At 40.9% G+C, this 19,382-nt stretch overlaps 1 long non-coding RNA gene across 4 annotated transcripts in view; it reads right to left on the bottom strand.

Moving 5' to 3' along the window:
* Positions 1-2,688: 2,688 nt before the first annotated feature.
* The window catches only part of LOC112582765, a 43,483-nt gene continuing 26,789 nt past the window's right edge, over positions 2,689-19,382 (bottom strand). For 2 of the 4 annotated variants that reach the window (XR_003107088.2, XR_003107089.2), the window contains one exon: positions 15,287-16,047. This is a non-coding gene — a long non-coding RNA (uncharacterized LOC112582765). Of the gene's footprint in view, positions 2,749-10,927; positions 11,544-15,286; positions 16,048-19,382 lie in introns of those variants that run through there. The other 2 variants (XR_006548459.1, XR_006548457.1) reach the window with 2 other exon arrangements.

A 19,382-nucleotide genomic window follows, 5' to 3' on the forward strand; every position in this document is an offset into this window, starting at 1 on the left:
ACAATTTATTTAAAAGTAAGATATATAAAATCTGCAGTAGCTTTGAAAGGATGCAAGGTAGGAATGTGTAGACAATTAACAAGCATCACATAGACACTTGATGAAATAGTTAGGGAACTGAAATCCAAATGCAGTTTCACTTATCAAACTTTATTCCCTAAGGAGTGGGGAGACTTCATCTGCCCCTAATAACAGGCACATTTACTTAATTTGCAGAAAGACTGCACAGGCTAGGTCCCTGGATCCAAATGTGCACCTTTAAAACTAAAAACATTAAGGAGAATGACAGTTGGTAGTGCTAATACTCTGCACTCAATCAAGGACCTTCTTTACAATTTTCTCACGTGTACAGAATTCAAGAGCATATTTTTCTAGATATCCAGGTAAATATTTTGGGTTTACAATAAACTATAGCAATAGATTATTTTTTTAACATGGGGCTTAAGATCTACTTCAACAGCATAGTTGAAGAACATTTGAGATGTCATATATTAAATAAAACAAAATACTCATGTCTTACTTATATTTGTATTATACTATAAAATTTTAAGAATGAATTTTAAGAATAATATCTTGTTATTATTATTATTGTATTACTCAATAAAAATGCCAACATCCAGCATAAACTGCAATCACTTATTTTTTTGACAAGATTACTTTCCTTTACATTATTTAAAATTTTTAAATTTGTGGCTCCACATAAAATTAGAGAACGTGGCCTAATCTCTTAAAATCTAAAGTGCTGATGCGAAGTTTAAAGTCGACTTCATTTTTATCCAGTTTCAATTTGCTCTGGAACACCTGGAAGCATTCCTCATGCTTAAAAAAAGCAGTTTGTATGCTTGTGCTCACAAAAAATCATACTGTGAACCTAAACACAAAACAAAACTTTGTGTGGGCATATATTTTATTGAACCTAGAATCTGATAGCTTTCCAGTAAGCTGATCTAAGACATAATATAATTTTTATTTCTTGTGTGTCAAATTTTATTCAGTGTTCATTGTAAAGCATTGCAAAATTAAGCCAAGAAAAATATGGTTTCTGCCTTCAAAGGGATAAGGTCATATGGGCATTGAAATATCTATTTTCAGAAAGCTCATAGCAGTACCAGTATGGGTAGGATATGGACAAAATTGTTTAGCTGCCTTCCTATGTTTTGCTCTATCTTTGAGGTACCCAGTAACCTTCTCCTTGTCTCTCAGACAGTATCATGGCTCAGCTCTGGAAATTTTCCCTGTTCCAACTCCTTGTTTTATTATGCCTGTATCAAAATCACCTGCTTGTAATCTATTTACTTAGGGACTAGTTGCCAAAATGACAACTAGCTAATCTGGTAAATTAATCCATGCTAAAGCTTCTTCTGAGCCACAGTCAGCTCCCTGTCTTGTTGTTGCTGACTGTATAGAGCTTCTCCATCTTTGGCTGCAAAGATATAATCAATCTGATTTCGGTGTTGACCATCTGGTGATGTCCATGTGTAGAGTCTTCTCTTGTGTTGTTGGAAGAGGGTGTTTGCTATGACCAGTGTGTTCTCTTGGCAAAACTCTATTAGACTTTGCCCTGCTTCATTCCGTATTCCAAGGCCAAATTTGCCTGTTACTCCAGGTGTTTCTTGACTTTCTACTTTTGCATTCCAGTCCCCTATAAAGAAAAGGACCTCTTTTTTGGGTGTTAGTTCTAAAAGGTCTTGTAGGTCTTCATAGAACCGTTCAACTTCAGCTTCTTCAGTGTTCCTGGTTGGGGCATAGGCCTGGATTCCTGTGATATTGAATGGTTTGCCTTGGAAACGAACAGAGATCATTCTGTCGTTTTTGAGATTGCATCCAAGTACTGCATTTCAGACTCTTTTGTTGACCATGACGGCTACTCCATTTCTCCTAAGAGATTCCTGCCCACAGTAGTAGATATAATGGTCATCTGAGTTAAATTCACCCATTCTAGTCCATTTTAGTTTGCTGATTCCTAGAATGTCAATGTTCACTCTTGCCATCTCCTGTTTGACCACTTCCAATTTGCCTTGATTCATGGACCTAACATTCCAGGTTCCTATGCAATATTGCTCTTTACAGCATCAGCCCTTGCTTCTATCACCAGTCACATCCACAGCTGGGTATTGCTTTTGCTTTGGCTCCATCCCTTCATTCTTTCTCAAGTTATTTCTCCACTGATCTCCAGTAGCAGATTGGGCACCTACCGACCCGGGGAGTTCCCCTTTCAGTATCCTACCATTTTGTCTTTTCATACTATTCATGGGGTTCTCAAGGCAAGAATACTGAAGTGGTTTTCCATTCCCTTCTCCAGTGGACCACATTCTGTCAGACCTCTGCACCATGACCCACCCGTCTTGGGTGGTCCCACATGGCATGGCTTAGTTTCATTGAGTTAGACAAGGCTGTGGTCCATGTGATCAGATTGACTAGTTTTCTGTGATTATAGTTTCAGTGTGTCTGCCCTCTGATGCCCTCTTGCAACACCTACCATCTTACTTGGGTTTCTCTTACCTTGGGCGTGGGGTATCTCTTCATGGCTGCTCCAGTAAAGCGCAGCCACTGCTCCTTACCTTGGATGAGGGGTATCTCCTCACGGCCACCCCTCCTGACCTTGAATGTGGAGTAGCTCCTCTCAGCCCTCCTGCGCCCGCACAGCCACCACTCCTTGGATGTGGGGTTGCTCCTCTCAGCCGCTGCCCCAGACCTCGAACATTTCACGCAAAGATGGGCTCAATAAAGGACAGAAATGGTATGGACCTAACAGAAGCAGAAGATATTAAGAAGAGGTGGCAAGAATACACAGAAGAACTGTACAAAAAAAGGTCTTCTCGACCCAGATAATCAGGATGGTGTTATCACTCACCTAGAGCCAGACGTCCTAGAATGTGAAATCAAGTGGGCCTTAGAAAACATCACTATGAACAAAGCTAGTGGAGGTGATGGAATTCCAGTGGAGCTATTTCAAATCCTGAAAGATGATGCTGTGAAAGTGCTGCACTCAATATGCCAGCAAATTTGGAAAACGCAGCAGTGGCCACAGGACTGGAAAAAATCAGTTTTCATTCCAATCCCAAAGAAAGACAATGTCAAAGAATGCTCAAATTACTGCACAATTGCACTCATCTCACACACTAGTAAAGTAGTGCTCAAAATTCTCCAAGCCAGGCTTCAGCAATACATGAACTGTAAACTTCCAGATGTTCAAGCTGGTTTTAGAAAAGGCAGAGGAACCAGAGATCAAATTGCCAACATCCGCTGGGTCATAAAAAAAGTAAGAGAGTTCCAGAGAAACATCTATTTCTGCTTTATTAACTATGCCAAAGCCTTTGACTGTGTGGGTTACACTAAACTGTGGAAAGTTCTGAAAGAGATGGGAATACCAGACCACCTGACCTTCCTCTTGAGAAAGCTATATGCAGGTCAGAAAATAACAGTTAGAACTGGACATGGAACAACAGACTGGTTCCAAATAGGAAACGGAGTATGTCAAGGCTGTATACTGTCACACTGCTTATTTAACTTTTATGCCGAGTACATCATGAGAAACGCTGGGCTGCAGGAAGCACAAGCTGGAATCAAGATTGCCAGGAGAAATGTTAATAACCTCAGATATGCAGATGACACCACCCTTATGGCAGAAAGTGAAGAAGAACTAAAAAGCCTCTTGATGAAAGTGAAAGAGGAGAGTGAAAAAGTTGGCTTAAAGCTGAACATTCAGAAACTGAAGATCATGGCATCTGGTCCCATCACTTCATGGGAAGTAGATGGGGAGAGAGTGGAAACAGTATCAGACTTTATTTTGGGGGGCTCCAAAATCACTGCAGATGGTGATTTCAGCCATGAAATTAAGAGATGCTTACTCCTTGGAAGGAAAGTTATGACCAACCTAGATAGTATAATAAAAAGCAGAGACTTTACTTTGCCAACAAAGGTCTGTCTAGTCAAGGCTATGGTTTTTCCAGTGGTCATGTATAGATGTGAGAGTTAGACTGTGAAGAAAGCTGAGTGCCGAAGAATTGATGCTTTTGATTCTGTGGTGTTGGAGAAGACTCTTGAGAGTCCCTTGGACTGAAAGAAGATCCAACCAGTCCATTCTAAAGGAGATCAGTCCTGGATGTTCATTGGAAGGATTGATGCTAAAGCTGAAACTCCAATACTTTGGCCACCTCATGCCAAAGAGTTGACTCATTGGAAAAGACTCTGATGCTGGGAGGGATTTGGGGCAGGAGGAGAAGGGAACGACAGAGGATGAGATGGCTGGATGGCATCACCGACTTGATGGACATGAGTTTGAGTGAACTCTGGGAGTTGGTGATGGACAGGGAGGCCTGGCGTGCTGTGATTCATGGTGTCGCAAAGAGTCGGACACAACTGAGTGACTGAACTGAACTGAACTAAAAGCTTGTTCTAATTTTATCCTTTCAAGTAATGTATTTACATTTTACTCTTTTTTTAGAGGCAATACCTAAATGCATATAAATGACTCTAACAGTCGGGATTTCAACATGCATGACTGATCTTCTAGTGTCCATCATAAATCTTTTGAGGGCCTGCCAATATCGTTTCCTTGTCCTAAGGACTGGGGAAAAAAGAAATGGTTTAAGTCTTTGCATTGCTTAGAAGATTTCCTAATAGCATGCTTACCAAAATTTGTGAGAGGCAGGTGATTTCTTCCTCACCTTTGTAGGATTCTCTGTTTCCATAAGCCCAGCTCAGTTTCCCACAGTTCCTGTTTCAAGAAAACTTATTTCTCAAAAAAGGGATGCCAGTGGCATTTGAGGAAGGACAATTCTTTTTTTTTTTTTTTTTTATAGATTGGTATTATTCATGGAAGGATATATTAGCATCCCTGGTCTCAACCTGGAGAAGGAAATGGCAACCCACTCAGGTGTTATTGCCTGGAGAATCCCAGTGATGGGGGAGCTGGTGGGCTGCCGTCTATGGGGTCACACAAAGTCGGACACGACTGAGGCGACTTAACAGCAGTAACAGCAGGTCTCAGCCTACTAAATTCCAATAGCATTTCCCCTGCCATTCTACCTGCCCCATCACTGTGACAACCAACATGACTCTCATACATTTCCAAATGTGTGGAACAACCTTGGTGAGAACTTTTAGGCAACCCCTTTTAGAGTCTGTTAGAATCTTCCCTAATGGGAAGCACAACATGCCCCTCCAAGTGGTCGAGTTGCTTTGGACCTACAGTGACCATGTCCCTGTTCAGGAATACAGTGTGTGAATGGGAAAAAGTTGACATAAACTTTTCCCTTTAATATCCTCAAACTAATTCCAGTTGATTTTCTTAACATGAGTTAGAAATATAGACTAAAATGTTATGAAATTTTTTTGAAAATAAAGGTTTTCTTCAGATGGGGGCTTAGTGAGGACTCATAGGGTGCTTTGACATTGATCTTTCTAAAACTGTGACAGGTTTCCTGGAAGAAATTATTCCCTTGGGGATAACATAGCTTCAGAATTTCACCTAACTACAGTTGGAGACCTCTTTGGTCACATTCAAAAGATCATTTTTAAAGAATCAGTACATAAGGAAAAGTGAGAATGGAAGTACCATTGTCTCAAATGCCATGGTAATCCATTAAAAAACTGATTTTTTTTTTTTAAAAATTCTCACCTGACAAAATTTTAATGTCAATTTCTTAATAAAAATAAGTCAATTTTATTAATTTTTCCCAAATTTATGACTAAATGGTTTAAAGATATGGATAAGGATAAGAACTATATAACATCATAACAAAATGCATTTTCAGTTTATAGTGGGTAGATCAAAGTTTCAGGGACCATAAAAAGTTTCATTGAAGGAGTAAAGTCCTTCTGTTTTCCTTTAGATAAGATAAATGTGTAGACGGCTCATGAATGGCATTAATGCTATTTTATTAAATAATTCTCAGAGAACATAACTGACAAGTAGATCACTGGAAATTAAATTTTGAAACAATTTTTTTAAAAGCAAAATATATAATATCTGTAGTAACTTTGAGAGGAGGCAAGGTAGGAACATGGCTTTTGAGAATGTGGACATGTTCTCACAATATTAACAGTATTTCCAAAGTAAGGATCAAGGGTGGCTCCATTTTAAATACTGGACATTTGGGACATAATGATGTTGATTTGGTGTGACATAGGTGGTGAGATTGTTGATTAAGTGGATAAGAAAGCTGATTATATTTCTTCCCTAATTGTCCACATTTTGGTCAGATGCCAATTTAGGAAAATAGAGTGACCCTGCTTCGAATTCAGGAGTGCATCGACCATGCTGGTATTACTCTGTCTCCAGTGACTGGGCACATGCTGAGCACATAGAAGGCCCTCAAATGAATGATAAGTTGAAAAAAAAATTCACTCCCTTCTTCTAGTGTGATAGCCACAGCTCTTGGTCATTCTTCCTCTGAACCATATTCAATTCAATAAACTCTGATTGTTAATAACAAGGCATCATTATGCATTTATTGTGTGCCAGGTACAAGATGACCATTATTTTATTTGATTATTAAATCAATCTCATGGCATAGCATTATTACCAACATTTTCAAATAAAGAGGCTGGCTCTTAGGTCAGTAATTTTCCCAGGATATCATGGCACTGAATAGCAAATCTAGGTCTCTAAGACCTGAGTCTACTTATTGAGTGCCTGGTAGGAGTGAGGTATAAAACCAGGAGATAGAGACTTCCATAAGACAAGCCTCTGCCTTCTAGTGGGGTAAAGGGCCACAAGCCATTTCATTCACTATTAAAGAGGCTGTAACAGAGGAAGTAACAAGGTAGCAACTAGCAGAATTCAAGGACTTAATCCTATGATGATAGGGATCACAGGATTTATATGCTGGTTCTCCAGATTCCCAGAGGCAAGCAAGTTATGTAGGATGAGCAAAACCACCATATCTGGGTGTCCAACACTCCTGACCCCAAGCACGGGTTCTCTTCAGTCAGCAGGCCAGCCAGTGTATATTGAATTAGCAGCAGCAGCTGAGCCTACACACAGCTTACCCTGAATGTCCCCAATACAACTCTTGCATGATGGCTGTACTTCACACCCTACTCCCATCAACTTGAAAATCCCCTCCCTGTTATTTTCAAAGAGTCACCAAAAGGAGTGCCTCACATGGGAGAGACAAGTTAAGTCTTTCTTCTCCTGTTTGGTTCCCTCCTGCCAATGACCATGGCAATTGAATAAACCTGGTTTCCTTAAGAAACCTGCCACCACCAGCTCTGAAGACAGTCAAGCATCAGGGATGCCACTCTTAATCCTACCTTTACCCCCTGCAGAGCCATGGGAAGGGGAGGAAGCCCCCTTCTACAGTAAACTGGTCTCTGAGACCCCCACTGCTAGCACTCAGCATCCTTCAAAATAGAATTTCTTCTTCTCTTTAGCACCTTCAAACAAAAACTTGTTTCAACAGAGAGAAGAAGCAGCAATTCTCTCAGCCTTTTCCCTTACCAAACCAGAGTGCTTAATGTCCCATTCAGGTTAATGGTACTTGCTCTTTATTTGTGTAACTAAAAGAAACTATTCTGTTTTTTACCCCTAAAACAAAGAGACCATTTACATTAAAGATGAATGAATATTTACTCGTAAAAACCAAACACACACACACACAAAACAGTTCACAAATTTTAAAGTTCATTCTCAGCCAAGACACTCAATTACATCTAGGTGAAGAAATTAAGAATTGGGACTATTAGGTTTGGTGGTTAAAATCATAGGGTAGCAGAGCCAGGGTTAGCATCTAGGTTTTCTGATGTCTAGTCCAATGCTCTTTCTTTGGGGAGAGAGGGGGAGGACGTTAAGAGAGAGGTAGTGTGATACTTTTTTCCTCTTCAGAAGAAAGAAGAATGGATTTCTCTGTTCTCTCATGGTTAGTTTTTGGTCAGTTTTTGGTCATCTGCTTGGTATGTGTCATTTCTGGCTCTTGCATTTTCAACACAGCCGACCCTTGTATCCCGAGCTAAGAGGCTCCGTGGTTTTCTGGAATGCTCAACATGGGCCTCCTCCTGAGGGAGAGCTGCATAGCTCTCCTTGTTCTAAGGTTTAACCATTTTGTTGAAATGGTTAAACTCTTAAAGCTTGTTTTACTGTACCTTGAATTGTATCTAAATTACTTTCATTGTTTTCCTTTTCACTTCCTGTGTTCTGGTTTTTTGAACAAACTGACCATGAAATGCTCCACGTGGCCTAGACTCATTTACTTACATTCCCTTATAAATCACAGTTTCTCCAGATTGTCATTAATGTTCAAACCTTTTGCCTTACTATGGTTGCCTAGATATACTGCCAGAGGGCCTGGAACATTTCACCAGTACTAAGTGCAGTGTTAATTGCTCAGTCTCCCTCTCCTAGGTACAGAGAATGGTTTCTTTTCCTCACCTTCATTGGGAAATAGAAACCTATGCATCTGCCAGCTTTACAACACTCTTGGCCACTCTGAGTGTGATGTGGGGAAAAAAAAAATGTTGAGGGTAGGTTTGTAGCAGCTGTTTTACAACATTCTTGTGAAAATGCCTGCAGGCAAGGACTGCTCCACTCAAGGCACAAAAAAGCTTTCTTCAGTCCTGGTAAATTTGCCTTGGGAGATCCCTGTTAGAACGCAGGGTCTCAGACTTTACCATGCACAAGAAACACCTGGGGGTGCAGACTCCTGCATCCCACGCACCCCCTCCCCGCCCCCCCCCCCCTCCCCAGGTCCAGGATTCTCTCCAACTAGGGGAGAGACTAAGAACCCTTCAACAGCACCCAGGTGACTCCGATGCAGTCTGCACAGAGCATTCTTTGAGAAACACTGATTGGGGTTTTAGAATTTGGTTCATTATTATTTAAAAAATCTTTTTTGTAAAACTGTGGCTGGATGGCCAATTTTGAGGAATGTTAGAGGCAATTAACAAATAGATAGGGGAGTGGGCTATATTTCTCAAGTCCCTTCCTTCTCACCTCTATGATTCTACTATTCTGTACTTTTGGGGATTGTATATACTACATCTGAATCCAAGGTATTTAGCCACAGTATGGAGAGATTTCTTGGCATCTTTTTCTCCCTGCTGAAGCTCCTGAAAGATGAAGGGTTGAGCTAAAGTATAAGAAGTGTGTGAATAGAAGCATTGATACCTTACTGGAGTTATTCTTTGCTAACTAAATAAAACCACAGGCTATGGTCTCTCGCCATTCTCATCTTCTGGGCAGTTTGCTTGGTTTTACAAGATTAGGACTGAAGTGGGTAGTTTCTGTAAATAGAAGCAGAGAAGGAATGTGCCCTGAGAAGTGAGGTGAGTGTTAGAATCCAAAGGGGAGGGTTTGGAACAACAGTACAGGGCAGGACTCACTCACTTATGGGTGGAACAGACAGATCTTCTGTGGTGTGATTTTTAGAGGAGACAAAGACACTTTGGTATGAAATTTCTTTATAGGGGTTTAAATGGCTGAATGCCAAAACCTTATACTCTGTAAAGATAAAAAAGATATCTGCCTGAAAGGTGATTTCTTAAATTAATACTATTCTACACAAAGACTTTCCATGAAAGTTTCCAGAAAGCTATTTTTAATGTAGAGAGGGGGAAACTGCCATAGAAAGTTAGAGTGGAGGGGGGAAAGAAAACAAATGAAGTAGAGTATTAAAAAATAGATCACTGTTATACCATGACTGGTCTGATTCTGTTTATCTTATTCAATAGGAAAGACACAAAACAGAACTCTGGAAACAAGGACTGGACAATGTAGACACCTCAACCAGTGAAAGGATAGAAATTCTGAGTAAAGTTAAATCACAAAAGGCCCTGACAAAGCAGATGCCACTGTGCTCTCATACTTCAGAGGAAGGGTCTCATATCCTCACTCAGAGGAACCACAGACCTGATGGTTAAATGCTAACATATATTTAAACACAAACATGGAAATCTCTCTAAGAACTTCCCTAGGACCTACCTTCCAATTTGGAAGTTTTCAAACAGGGAGAGTCTAAAGGATGATGTGAGACCAGGCTGGGGAGAGTGAGCTTAAAGAAAAATCAAAGCCAGATAAGAGGGAAGACTCAAAATGGACAAGAAAATGGAGGAGAGACTGTCAATCTAAATAGAGTACCAAGACCAGAGAATGCAGAAGGGATGGTACCCAGCACAGTGTTTGGCACTTAAGGACATTTCATTAAGGACCATAGAAGGAAGGAAGGGAAGACAGGGTTTCCTATTACAGGCTTCTTGAGTTGTTGGAAGTGGCAGCAGGAATAAAGTGTGCTGTTGTGACTAAAAGCAAAATAGGGCCAAATCTAAAACCCAGAGAGAATGGGATATTAGTACTTCCCTTCAGAGACCTGTGCAAAAGCAGAACTCTAGAAACTAAAACAGGTAGCTTAGCTCATTGGTAAGTGATCCAAAGCACATCTGACACAAACTAGATGCTAGGTACAAAGATACACCTGGCAGGGTCTTCTCTGTTGAGGGCTTAGGAAAAGTAATGCCTTTGTTGCAGGAATGTGGACCCCTTCCAGGGCCTGAAACTGGGCTCCTGTCTAACACTCAAAAATGAATTGTCCGAGGAGACACATGTGCTAACAAATCAAGAGATTTTATTGGAAAAGGGCAGCCAGGTGGAGAGCAGTAGGGTAAGGGAACCCAGGAGAACTGCTCTGCCACGTGGCTCACAGTCTCGGATTTTATGGTGATGGGATTAGTTTCCGGGTTGTCTTTGGCCAATCATTCTAATTCAGTCTTTCCTGATGGTGCTCGCATCGCCCAGCCAAGATGGATGCTAGTGAGAGGGATTCTGGGAAGTGGATGGATACGTGGTGTCTCCTTTTGACCTTTCCCAAACTCTTCCAGTTGGTGGTAGCTTATTGCTTCCGTATTCCTTACCAGGATCTCCTGTCATAGAACAAGTCATGTGAATGGTTTCTAAAGGGCCTGGCCAGGGTGGGCGGTTTATTCAGTGCGCTTCCCCTAACAACTCCCCCCTGAGAGACATCATACTCAAGATACTTCTTGGGAATTGGGGCGGAGGTCTCTTTCTTCTGTAACTTCTTCCTGCTGTGCATAGGCATAGGCCTGCCTAGTAGAGCAGAAGTCTCTCTCGACCTGATCTAAGTCAAGGTATTTTTTGCCTGAAACCATCATTTACACTTGTAGTAACAGCAACTTAGTTTGAAACTGTTGGCCCCTCTCAGAGATGAAATAGACAGGGGCCAAACAGGAGACCTAACAGGATGGTTATCTCTGGTTCCCGGAAACAGAAGGCAACATTTGGGGTGAGGGTTGCAGGGTTTATGACCTTTTTGATTGGTTGGTGGTGAGGCAACAGAGCTGTGCTCCCGGAGTCTTGTGTTCAGTCTGAAGTTACCATCCTCCACCTGGGTGGGGGCTTCAGTTCTGCAGAAGAACTCAAAGACATGGTTATGCATATTTCTTTGAGTAGGAACCAGGACCCTGGAGGTGGTACCAACCTTTGATTGTTTCTCCTGTTTCTGTATCCCCTCACTTCGCTGATTAGCAATTGTTTGAATCCACCCTTTGGAACTCAGGGAAGGTCAAGGATGCTGAATGAAGCCTATATCCTACAGACAAGAAATGGAGAACATAGATCTGTACTCCAGAGCCCCACAGAGTCCTACTCAGTTTTAATTTAGGGAACTGGGCAACTATGACTGTGATAACTTCCTGTCAAAATGGGGCATAGGACTGCCTCAGCTTGGAGAAGAGACACTGAATTGGAAGTATTCCTGAGTTCCAAGTCCTAGATCTGAGCCTTGTATGATTAAAATCTCAATCCCTTGGTCTGCCATTTTGTTGTAACAGACCCAATTAGAAGTAGCTGGAGGAGGGATAACTGGAATTTTAATAGACAAAGTAAATCTCATTTCTTTTTAGAAGACTAGGCCTGAAACCCAGTCTGGACCTGGCACTTCGGGGAGACTTGTAGCCAGGTAGCCAGTTGCCTAGTTTTATAAAAACTAAGGTGGCAGTTACTAGCTTCCATCAGACATTGTTTTGAGAATGGTGGCATCTAAGCCTGAAACGACTCAGAAAACTCAAGAGTTTAGCAATACAATGTACTAATCTGAAATTACACCATAGTGTCACCTAGTTATTTCCCAGGATGTCTGAACCACGGCTACGCTATTTTAACTTTTAATTGTAAGATTTTTCTTAATAGCCAAAATAGATGTCACCATTAATGATGTCAGTGTTTCTCTAGGTATGAGATGATGCAAGAATTGGAACTCATAAAATCTTCTCCTGAAAAGATGTAACTATGTGTTCTGCCAGTTTTTTCCAGAGTACAGTGTGCCTCATTCCTGATTTTCGCCTTGAACTACTTTCAGGGGCATTGAAGGTCAGCAGTTGCAGTGGCCACGATTTAATCTTAGACGTAGATGGCAAGTGTCAGTTTTCAGTTGGCAGAGCCCCTTTTTGCTCATAAACTTGACCATGATTTTGAGGGGGGCATTTCATGACCATTTTATCCCATGGAGCTGAGAACGTCCATTCTCAGGTTTGGCAAAGATTTTGTTGACAGACCACTCAATGTGCTGTTACTGGACTAGGCCATAAAACAGTATCCAAAATTATCTGGACTACCTGTCTTACTAGCCTCTTAGTCCAGGAAAATATTCCCTCTTGTTGCTTCTTTCCATATCTAGAGGTATACTGCTACCATCATCAATCTAATACATTATTCTATTAGAGGCCTCAGACACACATTTGGCAGTGTAAGAAACAGCAATTTTGTAAAACAGGTGAAATACAAATAACATAGCCAGCAGTATTAGTAAAGTCACAAGTAAGACTTAAGTTAAGAGCTTCCATTAGATGTAGCCCAGTATATCTCAGGTCATCTGACTTACTCTACTCTGTAGAATCTTTATCTTCCAGGGAAATTATATATTGGCAATGCTGTCCATAAGCACATAGCCCAGTTTTCTAGCGTTACTAGACTGATTATCCTTCAGTTCAGTTCAGTTCAGTCGCTCAGTAGTGTCCGACTCTTTGCGACCCCATGAATTGCAGCACACCAGGCCTCCCTGTCCATCACCAACTCCCGGAGTTCACTCAAACTCACGTCCATTGAGTCGGTGATGCCATCCAGCCATCTCATCCTCTGTCGTCCCCTTCTCCTCCTGCCCCCAATCCCTCCCAGCATCAGAGTCTTTTCCAATGAGTCAACTCTTCGCATGAGGTGGCCAAAGTACTGGAGTTTCAGCCTTAGCATCATTCCTTCCAATGAACACCCAGGGCTGATCTCCTTCAGAATGGACCGGTTGGATCTCCTTGCAGTCCAAGGGACTCTCAAGTGTCTTCTCCAACACCACAGTTCAAAAGCATCAATTCTTCGGCGCTCAGCATTCTTCACAGTCCAACTTTCACATCCATACCTGACCACTGGAAAAACCATAGCCTTGACTAGATGGACCTTTGTTGGCAAAGTAATGTCTCTGCTTTTAAATATGCTATCTAGGTTGGTCATAACTTTTCTTCTAAGGAGTAAGCGTCTTTTAATTTCATGGCTGCAGTCACCATCTGCAGTAATTTTGGAGCCCAGAAAAATAAAGTCTGGCACTGTTTCCACTGTTTCCCCATCTATTTCCCATGAAGTGATGGGACCAGATGCCATGATCTTTGTTTTCTGAGTGTTGAGCTTTAAGCCAACTTTTTCACTCTCCTCTTTCACTTTCATCAAGAGGCTTTTTAGTTCCTCTTCACTTTCTGCCATAAGGGTGGTGTCATCTGCATATCTGAGGTTACTGATATTTCTCTGGGCAATCTTGATTCCAGCTTGTGCTTCTTCCAGCCCAGCGTTTCTCATGATCTCGCAGGAGCAGCCGAGAGGAGCTACCCCACGTCCGAGGTCAGGGGCGGCAGCCAAGAGTGCCAGGCTGGGACAGCGCGGGAGCAGCTGAGAGGCGCTACCCCACCTCCAAGGTCAGGGGCGGCAGCCAAGAGGAGCTACCCCCCCCCCCACCGCCGGAGGCCAGGGGCGGCGGCCAAGTGGAGCAACCTCACATCCAAGGAGCAGTGGCTGCACACGAGGGCCTAGAGGAGCTACTCCATGTTCAAGGTCAGGAGGGGCGGCGGTGAGGAGATACCCCTCATCCAAGGTAAGGAGCAGCGGTTGCGTTTTGCTGGAGCAGCCGTGAAGAGATACCCCACGCCCAAGGTAAGAGAAACCCAAGTAAGATGGTAGGTGATGCAAGAGCGCATCAGAGGGCAGACACACTGAAATTATAATCACAGAAAACTATAGTCAATCTAATCACACTAGGACCACAGCCTTGTCTAACTCAATGAAACTAAGCCATGCCATGTGGGGCCACCCAAGATGGGCGGGTCATGGTGGAGAGGTCTGACAGAATGTGGTCCACTGGAGAAGGGAATGGAAAACCACTTCAGTATTCTTGCCTTGAGAACCCCATGAACAGTATGCAAAGACAAAATGATACCATAGTGAAAGAGGAACTCCCCAGGTCAGTAGGTGCCCAATCTGCTACTGGAGATCAGTGGAGAAATAACTCGAGAAAGAATGAAGGGATGGAGCCAAAGCAAAAACAATACCCAGTTGTGGATGTGACTGGTGATAGAAGCAAGGGCCAATGCTGTAAAGAGCAATATTGCATAGGAACCTGGAATGTTAGGTCCATGAATCAAGCAAATTGGAAGTGGTCAAACAGGAGATGGCAAGAGTGAACGTCGACATTCTAGGAATCAGCGAACTAAAATAGACTGGAATGGGTGAATTTAACTCAGATGACCATTATATCTACTACTGCAGACAGAAATCCCTTAGGAGAAATGGAGTAGCCATCATGGTCAACAAAAGAGTCTGAAATGCAGTACTTGGATGCAATCTCAAAAACGACAGAATAATCTCTGTTCGTTTCCAAGGCAAACCATTCAATATCACAGGAATCCAGGCCTATGCCCCAACCAGGAACGCTGAAGAAGCTGAAGTTGAATGGTTCTATGAAGACCTACAAGACCTTTTAGAACTAACACCCAAAAAAGAGGTCCTTTTCTTTATAGAGGACTGGAATGCAAAAGTAGAAAGTCAAGAAACACCTGGAGTAACAGGCAAATTTTGCCTTGGAATATGGAATGAAGCAGGGCAAAGTCTAATAGAGTTTTGCCAAGAGAACACACTGGTCATAGCAAACACCCTCTTCCAACAACACAAGAGAAGACTCTACACATGGACATCACCAGATGGTCAACACCGAAATCAGATTGATTATATCTTTGCAGCCAAAGATGGAGAAGCTCTATACAGTCAGCAAAAACAAGACCAGAAGCTGACTTTGGCTCAGATCATGAGCTCCTTATTGCCAAATTCAGACTTAAATTGAAGAAAGTAGGGAAAACCACTAGACCATTCAGGTATGACCTAAGTCAAATCCCTTATGATTATACAGTGGAAGTGATTGTCCTTAGTATGATATAATTGTTTCCAACACAGAGGAGACTTTAAACCTAAATTACCATAGCCTGGTGTTATATATATAAATCCATCCCATAATTATGGGAGATTTTTTCTTTCTTTGCTGAAACTTTTCTTGTTGCTCTGATTGAGCTTGAGTAATAGAAAAAAAGCTCAAATTTATGGCCAGAGTCAGAGCAGGCATTATTAATTGGCCCAGTGAGGGGATCCCATCTAGTAATATCACAGTGACCTGAATATGACTATAATTTTTTTTAAGTAAATTTTTTCAGGGCCACCCAGTGAGAGTCTTGTAGTAGAGAAATTTACCAAGGTAACCCAGAACTAGACACAGGTAATTGCCCACAAACCCAACAATTGGATTGATTTCTAAAACTAGCATAGAATCAGGCCTATGATAGAAAAGCATTTGGTTTATATGCAAAGGTTTAAGAAGTCAAGAAAACGTTATAAATGATCATACGAATCAGGTCCAGCATCTTGGGCAAGCTCTACCTCTGATGTCATCATCTTCTCATCCTGGTGTAGTGCAGTTTCTTCTGATAAAAAAGTCCTTCCATCCAGGTTGGAGACAGTCCCTTAAATTATGTCTTTTTCCAGTCCTGGTTGCAGGTCATGAGGCATCTGACCTTCATCCAAAGATAGATTACTGAGATAAGCTTCAGAAACAAACTTACGGTATTCTTTAAGAATTCAATTAAATTTTACATTAATATCACATAACAGCAAAGAACTATCCAAGAAATGAGTCTTACTACCTCCATTGGTAGACCTCCATTAACAAACTTGGATTTAGCATTTATTGAAACATCTTTTTCTCCCTAAAATGACCCTCATTTTTATCAAATATAACCAAATTAAGGCTAGCTTGTTTACAAAATAGGTCTGTTCTCACTAATTTTGGTCTGATGATTTATATAACCACAATTGATCATAGACTTTTTATTTTGCTGAAACATTTATAGAGTCTCAAACTGAACTTTTAAAATAAAACAGGGCTGGGAAACTCACATGAAAAGCCTATCACAGATTTTGCCTAAGAAATCTAGGTGAATTCTTCCCTTTTTAAGGTCTCAAAATTTTCTTGAGATTTTTGTACCTGTGAGAAAACCTTCCTAACTCATTTGATAAACTTACTGGAAACCTAAGAATTTCAAATTTTTGGAGGAGTCAGATAGAGAGAAAATATAATTGTTTTGTTTATAACATTTAATTTAACCAAAGTATTGTCATAATTAGTTTGAGAGGAAGGTTTTCCCTACTCCCTGAAAACATAAGATTCAAACCCATAATTTTTGAGATAGAAATCATAAAAGTTATAAGCATATTCACTGGTTCATTCAGTTCTTTTGTTAACTTTTGTGAAGTCCTCAGATTTTCCATTAGAATACCAGGACATATCAGGATGTTAAGAACTCCATAATTTCTAGGATATCTGTATTAGTAATTTTACCATACATTATAACATGAGCGGATTTATTACTCATTTGATAATCTTTTTCATGTAATTTAACCAACCAAATAAACACAGTTTAATATCTCTCTTTGGGATGTTTCAGGGGCCCTCTGAAGCACCCCAAAGTTAGCTAGAGGTCAAAAGAACTTCAAAAGAATTCTATTTAGGATGTTTTTTCAAAAAGATCAATTAAAAGGCTTTAGAACATTTGGTCAGATTTAGTCAATGTTGATGGGTGTATCATTTAGCTTGCTGATATGTCACAATAGGCATAAATACCAAGGCTCAAGGTCTAGTGAAAGTCAGCTCCACCATCTTGTACCTAATTGGCTCTAACTAATTAAAAGACGTTTACTCCTTGGAAGAAAAGTTATGATCAACCTAGATAGCATATTTAAAAGCAGAGACATTACTTTGCCAACAAAGGTCCGTCTAGTCAAGGCTATGGTTTTTCCTGTAGTCATGTATGGATGTGAGAGTTGGACTGTGAAGAAGGCTGAGCGCCGAAGAATTGATGCTTTTGAACTGTGGTGTTGGAGAAGACTCTTGAGAGTCCCTTGGACTGCAAGGAGATCCAACCGGTCCATTCTGAAGGAGATCAGCCCTGGGATTTCTTTGGAAGGAGTGATGCTAAAGCTAAAACTCCAGTACTTTGGCCACCTCATGCAAAGAGTTGACTCATTGGAAAAGACTCTGATGCTGGGAGGGATTAGGGGCAGGAGGAGAAGGGGACGACAGAGGATGAGATGGCTGGATGGCATCACTGACTTGATGGATGTGAGTCTGGGTGAACTCCGGGAGTTGGTGATGGACAGGGAGGCCTGGCGTGCTGCGATTCATGGGGTTGCAAAGAGTCGGACACTACTGAGCGACTGAACTGAACTGAGTTTTCTTATGGCTGTGTCATTCGTAACAAAATCCATTTATCTAACTAATTGTAATCCAATTTTAGAAAATCCTGATCATGCATAACTCTTTTTAGTATTTTTAATACCTTTTTTTTTTTTTTAACTGAAAACACACTTCCTACTTTCCTTTGGCAACCAAGAACTAACTTTTATATTTGCATTTTATAGATTGGTGAGCATAAGCACCAGTGATAATTTCTAAAACCCTTGCTTTCTTAGAACATTTTAGGATGGCACCAAACATTATTCACTTATAGTCTCAAATTTCTTTGTTTCTCTGTAAAAGGAAATTGGTGTTTAGTAGTAAATGTTTCAAAACCTTATTTTATTTGGAAATGACCTAACTATTCAATAGACTCCTAAAACTTAGCACACTTAGCACAACCCTTAGAAATTCAAGTTACACCAATCTGGAGAGACTATTTTAGGCAGATATTCCTAAAAAATAATTATTCTTAATAGAGCTTATCTAAAAGCTCATATCTCATTTACACTTTTTTTAGAAGTTTCTTCACTCGAGGTGATGTCCTTGTTGACCAACTTGTAACTTATACGATGATATTTAACTTATATTAAACCTAGGTACAATGAAAATATTCTACTTAATATTAATTAGTCTAAGACATGTCTATATTAGATAGGTCAACAAACAAACATTAATATCAGGTATTTAATATTGAATAGTTTCCAGTTCACATGAACCTGGAATTTATTGTTTAATTTAGAATTATTTGATTTGTAAGTGCTTACCTTTCTTTAAGCCAATTAAATAGAGCTCATTTACAAATTAACCTCAAAAATATTACCCAGAGACAAAGACATACCAAGACATATTGAGACAGACACAGTGCAAGATCTAGCTTCATTTTCTAAGTTTAGTCATGAATTAGATATTCCAATATAAAATTTACTAGTTTATAAAAAAAACAGTTGAAATAAAAATTTTAAAGGCTTTTTCCCCTTTTCCCTCAGTCTCAGGACTTAGAGATGGTCTAGATAAGTGTTCCTGAGAGCCCTGGTCTCAAGGCACAGGGAAAGAAAATCAAGTTCTAACAAAATGGCAGCAGGTCTAAACCAAATGGTGGCCAGACAAAGCAAAATGGCCATCAAAAATCACAACACGGAACACAGAGTTAAAACACATACATATAAACCTGGCAGTCCTCATCAGACACTCCCTTAAATACAAGAATACAGTCTGTCAGAAAACCTCCTATAAAGACACAGAACTTCAGATCCAAGTATTAACAGAGGAAAGGAAAAAATTTCAGGTCTTCAAAGATTTCAAAGGGAGGAAAGGAAGCCAGGTTGAAAGAAGAAGGAGAAGGAGGTGGGAGAGGGGGGCAAAAAGGGTTGCCTTACAGACCTCTCCTGCCACCTGCAGATACCCAGGCTTTATGGGACTTTACCCTGGGCCTCCAGAGAAGGGAGGACTGGAACTCAGCCCTACCAGAAATCAGACCAGGCCAGAACCAGAATTCGAGTTCTCTGTCAAGAGGAGGTGATCAGTCTCCAATCCTCAGCTCAGGCTGAGGCCCTTTGACCAGATTCCTGCATCCAGGACCAGGGAACTAGAAAAACGGGGAAGGAGAGGAAAGAG

The sequence above is a fragment of the Bubalus bubalis genome, chromosome 2, assembly GCF_019923935.1.
Source record: "Bubalus bubalis isolate 160015118507 breed Murrah chromosome 2, NDDB_SH_1, whole genome shotgun sequence".
In the NCBI taxonomy this organism is placed as follows: Eukaryota; Metazoa; Chordata; class Mammalia; order Artiodactyla; family Bovidae; genus Bubalus; species Bubalus bubalis.